Source organism: Stylophora pistillata, chromosome 4 (assembly GCF_964205215.1).
Source record: "Stylophora pistillata chromosome 4, jaStyPist1.2, whole genome shotgun sequence".
NCBI classification, from domain to species: domain Eukaryota; kingdom Metazoa; phylum Cnidaria; class Anthozoa; order Scleractinia; family Pocilloporidae; genus Stylophora; species Stylophora pistillata.
Genome location: NC_142522.1, coordinates 14,642,500 through 14,650,729, shown reverse-complemented (window position 1 = coordinate 14,650,729; position 8,230 = coordinate 14,642,500). Strand labels below are relative to the sequence as shown.

The window sequence follows — 8,230 nt, the reverse complement described above, 5'->3', positions numbered from 1 at the left end:
GTGTGGATTTGTAAGAGGGTGTTAAGAAGTGGTGCTTGAAAGGGTTAAACTGGGAATAAGGATGACACAACTCTCAGAAAGAACTATCCAGATTTTTAAATTTTTAAAATCTTAACTAGTATTGAGCTCTGTGAGATCTTCCAAGAGTTCATTAGATTGAAATGAGATTCAGAGAGTGAAATTTAACATGTTTTATTTACAACAGGTGATTCAATTCAACAATAACTAGTAATAGCAATTTTTAGGTAGATTAAAGTGAGTAATATTTAAGAGAACTAAAGCTTTTGGAAGATGATTATTTCAAGAGGTGGAAGAGCTGTTGAAAAATGCAACACATTTTTTAAAAGTTAGATATTAATTAAGAAAAGAAACCAATTGATATGGGAATTATTTTCTTTTAGATATTGTCCCTGATACTTGAATCCCAACTTTGAGTACATGTGGCCACCCTCTTTAGATAACTTTGGTTTTGTAATTGAAGGTGATTTGCAAACATGAAAGGAATGAAATAACTTCTCAGAAATGAATTTTATTCTGTGGTTTGAAGAGCATTACAGTACCTGTAGTTTGACACAAACAAATTTGATTACATGGAAATGTCTTTTGAAGCGTGCTAGTGGTATGGAAAAGCCCACAGTACCTAAAGTAGCTGTATGTTTGAGATCACTTTGGCTTTTACATTTAAGATCTGCAAACATGGAGTGATGAAAAGACCCTCTTTACCTTGGTTTTGTTATTATTATTATTCACCCCTTAGATTTTTTAAGGCTTGAACTGCCTTGTTTGACCCTGATTTGAGCACTTACATGATAGTGGTATCAAATATCATCAGTTTGGGAAGGTTAATCTCTGTTGATGTGAATATAAGACTTATGGATGGTAGACCATCATGCTTATTATAAACATTCAATTTCTCCATAATGCATATGTCTTACCGCAACACGGAGAAACAAAAATGTGCTGGCCATCCTCAGTTTTGCAGTTTGGTCTATTCTTCCTGAGCAACTTCTGCAACCAAGAGGTTGTTAAATAGTTCCTCGACATTTTCTCTTTGAATTAACTAAGGATCTACAATGCAGGTGGCAATTTCACCCACATATTCCCTCTGGATCATTGTGTGTGCTTAAGGAAGGTCTGTCATGGCAAATTCACCTCTAGAGTTACTTGAGATTTCTTTCATTCCAAGTTCACGTATTGCAGCTGCTATAAGCCTTGCTTTGGCCTAATACCAAACTTTGTTCTGTTGGTCAAATTTCTCTTATGTCTGTAGAGTGTGTACTTAACTGCAGCTGATTTTGTGTTCTAGAATTGTTTTTAGAAGTAATGTGGCTGCCCTCGAAAGTCAACTTGCATCCGAAGGAGTTTTGTTGTTATTTGCAAGAAGAGAACATAACGAGTCTCGCACTGTTAGCAACCGAAAAAACCTGGGTATCCAGCAGAGAATCCCTACTTTTAGTTCGCATTATCTGCTGGATACCTATAGCTTGCTTGAGTAAAATCTGTGATCGTATTTTGCTCCTAATCTGATAGAGGCGTAAACTTTTACTCTATCATGTCTTTATCCTATGGCGTGAAAAGGTAATTAAAGGAACAGTATCCAAAAATAGTGTACATAGTTGGCGCTTAAAAATAGTGATGAGACAAAGCACTTGCCCGGCGTGTGTTGTTGCGTTGAAGAAACTTAGTCAATGCTTGCATATATAGTTGACTTCATTAATACTAGCAGGCGGTGACGCTTATTTACTACGACATTTAACTTGCAGCCTGAGTGTTTTGTTTTCTAATCAATTTTACCCCATTTTTGTTTTTGGATCGGAGACAATAGTCCTGAACTGACGATTTATTTCCGTTACTGCTCCACTGTTGTGTTTAAAATCTTTTACGGCTGACGCTCGGTGCTGTAATTTTTGAGCATCATGATACCAGTTATTGGGAATGAACTCGGCGGAATAATACAATGTATATTTTCTTTTGCTGTTAAACGCAGAGTCCACAATGTACATGGCGGCTCTTCCTCACTGATATTTTATGTTGCATTAACAGTTGACACACTGTTCCAGTTTTTCTTTTTAACCATATCCATACATTACTCATAGGATCCTTTGTCACTGGCTTTTCAGATGATCTATTTCGGTTCCGGAATCCTCGAGATAGCTGCAAGAGATTTCATACATTAGAGAAACGATGTGACTCAGGCACTGGTGTTAAAAATCTTTTTGTATTACCTCCTGGGCAACAATGACTAAAATTGTGATTAAACAGGGACCGAGGGTAGTAATTATATTTTTCAAATCAACCTAGCAGATGTTGAACAAGCTGACAAAGTTTACAAAGTGGAGAATTATTAGGCGGTGCAATGTGTAGTTGAAAAATGCAAAAGGTGATGAAGGGGAAATGAGTGTAAACAGGTGGAGACCACGAACAGGGTTAAACCGCCCAAGAACTTAACAAGGTTTGTACTGTTTTGCAAGTCTGTTAATTTCAGAGAAATTCAATACATTTTTAAAAAGTCCTTGAATTTTTATTTTCTTAAATATTCCTTGAGAGGGGTGGAACGTTAACTTTTGCCAAAAACCAACTGTAAAGTCTAACGTTGTGCATCAGGGTCGTTTTGGAAATTATCATGTAGCTCAGTAATAGATCTAGTTATGTGTTATTGACCTAGTACAAGGACTCAAACACGAGCCAAGCGTTGATAGCTGAGTGAGAGCTTGACTGCAGGACAAAATGGCTGCGATTCTGGCCACTGCTAAAAACTAAAATGAAAGGAAGGGCTAACAGCCAATCAGCTCACAGAATTCGCTGCATCTTGCACCGCTTGCGAAACCAGTCAAATAAAAAAGGAAGATAATGCACCGGCGTAATAATTCTCTGAGCTATAATCTCTCCTAACTTATTCATCTAAGGTGGTCCAAGTTTAAAATGTTATGAAAGGTAGAAAAGAAAGGGTTCCTATGTTGCGCCTGATTCAGAGCTACAAGTTTGGATGGCCGATGGGAATGGGCACCTATTTGAGGAAATAGGGTATATCGATTACTTGAGGCTGTGCGCATTGTTTCACCCTCCATATGATCTCATATTGCCCAGTTTGTCGAGAAATCAGTCGTCATCTTGTGCTCACGTCCTACAAAAACGATGTATCGGAAATTTCATGATCTAGCTACGCAAAGAGATGTCTCAGCTGTTGTTTTGCCTTGTTTTATTTACTATCTTTTTTGCAGCATTTTGTGTTTTGACGTTCTCTTCCTGTAGCGGTTTGCAGGGTGACCTCTAGCAGTAAATGAAGCTGTTTTTCAAATTTTTATCCAGTCTCAAACGACCATTTTTTCCTGTCGCTCTGCAATAGATAAGTGAAAAACTCTAAAGTCCCGACAGCCTCTTCAAAAGGGAAAAAAATCACAGAATATGAATACCGAAAGGGATTTTAATACCTGAACGGAACTTAAAGGACCTTTCAGAACATTCCGAGCGACGATACAAATTTGTGTTTCTTCTTTAAGAGACGTTCCAGTTTTTGTTGTTTACTGTTACTGCCTGTGTTTACTTGAACTTAAAAATGTTATTCTTAGAGAAAACACTGGAACTAGAAAAAGGATGTACAACATTTCCCTATATTGACCATTTAATGAAAAGCTAAGTATGTTATATATCCTAGAAGCGCTCAGGCATTACACTCAAATACCAGGACTTCAACCTGGGTGAACCAGAGAGGATATACAACACTTCACTATATTGACCATTTAATGAAAAACTAAGTATGTTATTTATCCCAGAAGTGCTCAGGCATTACACTTAAATGCCAGGACTTCAACCTGGGTGAACCAGAAAGGATATACAACACTTTCTTATATTGACCATTTAATGAAAAGCTAAGTATGTTATATATCCTAGAAGTGCTCAGGCATTACACTTAAATGCCAGGACTTCAACCTGGTTGAACCAGAAAGGATATACAACACCTCCCTATATTGACCATTTAATGAAAAGCTAAGTATGTTATATATCCCAGAAGCGCTCAGGCATTACACTGAATGCCAGGACTTCAACCTGGGTGAACCAGAAAGGATAAAAAACACTTCCCTATATTAACCATCAATGAAAAGCTAAGTATGTTATATATCCCAGAAGTGCTCAGGCATTACACTGAATGCCAGGACTTCAGCCAGGTGAACCAGAAAGGTTAAACAACATTTCCCTATATTAAGATATGAAATAATATTGATATAGAATAATTAAATAGTGATCAGGCAACACTAAACAAAAGAATATTATTACAGGATTAAACTTCAAGAAAATGGATTTCTTTAAAATTAAACAATGTTGACTGTGTTATACTACAATTAATGCACACAATTCAATGTAATAATTCAAATGTTATACTGCTAGCTACCCAATATGTATACTTAAGTCCTCTGTAGCAGGTAGTCTTTTCAAGCACTTGAGTGTACCTGAACTATTTCCTCACAAAATGTAACTTGGTTCAACAGATATGTCTCAGCAACATCTTTGTTCTTAAAAAAAAACTTGAGATTTTGTAATGGCAGTGAGCGCATCACAATCTCATAAATGTTCTCCAAAAACCTGCGTTCTGTTGACCCTGAGAAGTAAACATATTTGTGGATTAACAATAGTGAAATTGCCTTTAGTGACCAAAGTTATTGATCAAATTCCAGCCAAACAGTTGCAGGAATTGTTCAGTGAGTTAACTAATTCTGTGAGTTTCTTTGATTATTGACCGATCAGGATATTTGGTTTGTTACTTTCTATGCACTAATTAAATTAAGCCTCTTCTGAACTGAATTACATGAAAACTGCATTAATCTTAGCCGATCAGAGCTGAGTACTTTTTTGATGTACATTATTAAGAAGTTTAATGGTATAAGGTAATTTTCCAGCCAAGCAGAAATGAGTTCCGATACACCACCTAACCAACATTCACAACAAAATATAAGACAGCAAATACACATTTTCCAATCTTACTAAAATATAAATGTTGTGACTTGCGCTGGTTCATCCTAGCTTGGAAATGCTAAGTAACGTTTGCCATGCTTCATCCGGAATCCTCGATTGCAGTTTGAAATACAGCAGGGTCTAGTCTGGTACTCTGAGGGATTGGAAAAACTGAGGGCTACTGTCCCCCAGCATTGTTTCCAACGCTTGGAGTGGGCTGCTGCTGTTACTTCTAATTTCCTCAGTGATGTGGCTCAGCATTTACCCCACCTCAGGACTGTGGACCTGACCTGCGATTACATCCGTGAGATTGACCTGAAATCTGTTGCAAACATCGCTGATCGATGTCCTCACATCCTTGACGACTTTCTCCTCCTTCCCCTGAATTTTGTTTTTAACTCTGATGTTTGTCTTACGTGGCTGATTTTTTAAAATTCTTCTGATAGGGATACTAGCTGACTCCGCGCTTGATCGAGGTTGGTTTTTAGTTGATTGTTTTAAATTTTGGTGGCTGGGGAAGCATCACGAGCAGCTTTCAGCTCCTTGCGAGACTCATCGCTTGGTAGAGTTGTAGAAGTCTCCGTTCCGATTTTTAGCGAATTTATTTTATTGATCAACCAACTGTGTTTCGTCAATTCTCCTTCTTTGAATTTCTGTCAGAGGATGGCAGAAACAACTCCAAATAGAGAGGAGATGGCCACTTCATTGTTGTGAACATATCGGCCATCCAAGCTCCCGCCATTTCTCAAATCCGAAAGCTGGACCATGCAAAACTCACTTGGAAAATGTGCCACTAACAGGCTACGTGAGAAAAACTTCCTGACTCCTTACACCACATGTCTTGAAATTTAAAACAAACCATTGCCTTGCCTCATCTGTAGAAGGAGAGTGCAACAGTTCAACCCTTCGAAGTTCGAAGGAATCCTTAACTGCTCTTGACCGCGGGAAACTAAACTTTCCCGCTTTTGCCAACACATATAATACGAAATCCAATCTTGAAATGTCGATAGGCCGATCCAGCCCCTAAAAAAGAACAGGCTTCATCGTGCCCAGCAGGAGTAGAGATATTGTACAAAATCAAGCAATTACTCAGATTAGTGTGAGCAATTACCAAAACAAGCTTTTAAGGCGATAATAGACACTTAGTCTGTTTATGACGTCACTCCATAGCAACCAGCCTTTTCAAATATTTAAACTTCTGTTTACTTGTGGCTCATGATGTTTTAATCTTGGGATCTGGCTCAGAAGTAACAACTCTTCTTGAGATAACAACTTTGTTGCCTTAAAATACATGGATGGGCAAAGGATTACATGTATCTAACTGACATGTCATAACAAAAACGAGGCGGCAACAAGCACGAGTTCACAAAAAAGGGATGTAACCGCTGACCACAAATGCTCGTATCCTTACTATGGCGCTGCTGCAGTAACAAGTAACCTAGTAATATATGTATACAGACTCAATGTTATTTTAAACAAGAAAAAGATTATTAAATAAATAATATATAAAAGCCTGGTTGGGGAATGGAAAGCCTCATTCCAACACCTTTTATGAGAATGAAAATCATAAGGAATGCCATTTACCTAAAAAACAACTCTTGGGAGAGTGGCCCTATCAGATCTTCTGCCAGAGGAGTGTTTTTTAATTTTGCATAATGATGGGAAAATTTCAATGCAAAGCTAAATCTTTTTTCTTGGATTAACTATGCAAAATTTTATAATAATTTTCCCATCAACTGGGTTAGAAAATACTGAAAGACAAGTTCTTTTATCTTCTCAATTTTTTTTTGGAGTTGGGGGCCTCTTGTTACTGACTCTAGGAATGTTGAAGCTTTAAAGCTGGTAGGACTGGAACATGTGCCTTATTAATTGAGCTGCAAAAATGGACTTATTCTTTGATGTGGTTGCATTACACTGGAGGGTAAGGATATTGTCAGCACCAAAGGGCTGTATTCTGTTCAGCATAAGATCAACTGCTTGATGCTTCTCTGCTGGAGAATAATTACTGTCTCTATCTGCTCAATGATTTTCTAAGGGTCTCTTGGATCTTTTCAACTTTGTCCTTCATGGTAGGCTGTTTGGTATTTGGGTAGTGAAGTGTCCATTGCCTTAACAACATCCAACAGACAAAGAGGAACAGCCCTATTGTACATTTATGTAGTATAGAGCAGGTCAGATTGCCAGAGGACTGCATATTAGATTTACATTCCCTGGGCTGCCTGGAACTGAAATTGAACTAGAATTCGTATACCTGTGTTTTTTGTGGAAGTATAGTGCTAACAGCACATCCTATTCAGAAGTTATGGTGTTCTTACATGCACTGTAAGTTGACTGTCCTAAGTTATCTAATCTAGCTTGTTAATTAATTCTAAACTATGTTGTTGAATGTTTGCAAAACTTAAAGTACATAAAAGAGCAGAAAAACTCACAAAGGAACATTGTCTTCATCTAAAAACAAACTACCTTTGGCCTTGATGAAATTTGCAGAGATGAATAGGGTTGCATTTGATAAAATAGCACATAAGAGTCAACTTACTTGAGAATCTGTCATGACTGTGTGCAGCTTAACAGTTATTTCTAAACTTATTCAATATTAAGCTAAAATTAAATCAAATTATAAGCAAAATTTTTATCATCAATATCCTTAAGTATTTGCCCATCAAGGATACAAGAGAAATACATCACAACTCACTCACCGTGCTCTTTAATCCACAACTTATTTGGAACAACTACAATTTTCTTGAACAACTGACCATGTGCTCTGTGTAGTGGTGTTTTTCCCATAAAGAGACAAACTTGATTATTGAGCATAAGTTAATGTTAGCTGATTTGGACGAGGTTTTTTGATGTCACAACCTTTGGAAAGCTCCTAAAAAATTGAGGTTGGCACAAATGGTGGGCTACTCGCTTCTCTTGAAGCAATTATATTGTGATCATGAACAGTTTATTAAGAAATGTGTTTTATAACAGATCTACTTTAAGTGTTTAAAGAAAAGAAAGAAATGTTTCCTTTAATTAACAAGGGTCCTCAGCCAACAACTCTAGCTTTGATGAAAAAGAACAATAAATGAGGTGAATTCACTAAACCTTAACATCATTTTGACGTTCATAAACAATTCAACATAATTCAAACAGAAGATGATATTTACTAGTGAATAATACCATCTTGGAACTGTTCACCGACAAAATCTCATTCAAGAGATTCACAGTGAAGCTGCATTGAAAAAGATACTCCATTACTAGTTTGAGAGATGTTTTGCAAGGTTCATTTTAAAGATGC

General features: G+C 37.1%; 2 pseudogenes; both read right to left on the bottom strand.

Annotated features, from left to right (window-relative positions):
- LOC111321029 (uncharacterized) overlaps positions 1-3,448 on the bottom strand; it is a 6,469-nt pseudogene extending 3,021 nt beyond the window's left edge.
- An 82-nt stretch (positions 3,449-3,530) lies between these two features.
- On the bottom strand, positions 3,531-7,501 carry LOC148732577 (uncharacterized; annotated as a pseudogene).
- Between the last annotated feature and the right edge of the window lie 729 nt (positions 7,502-8,230).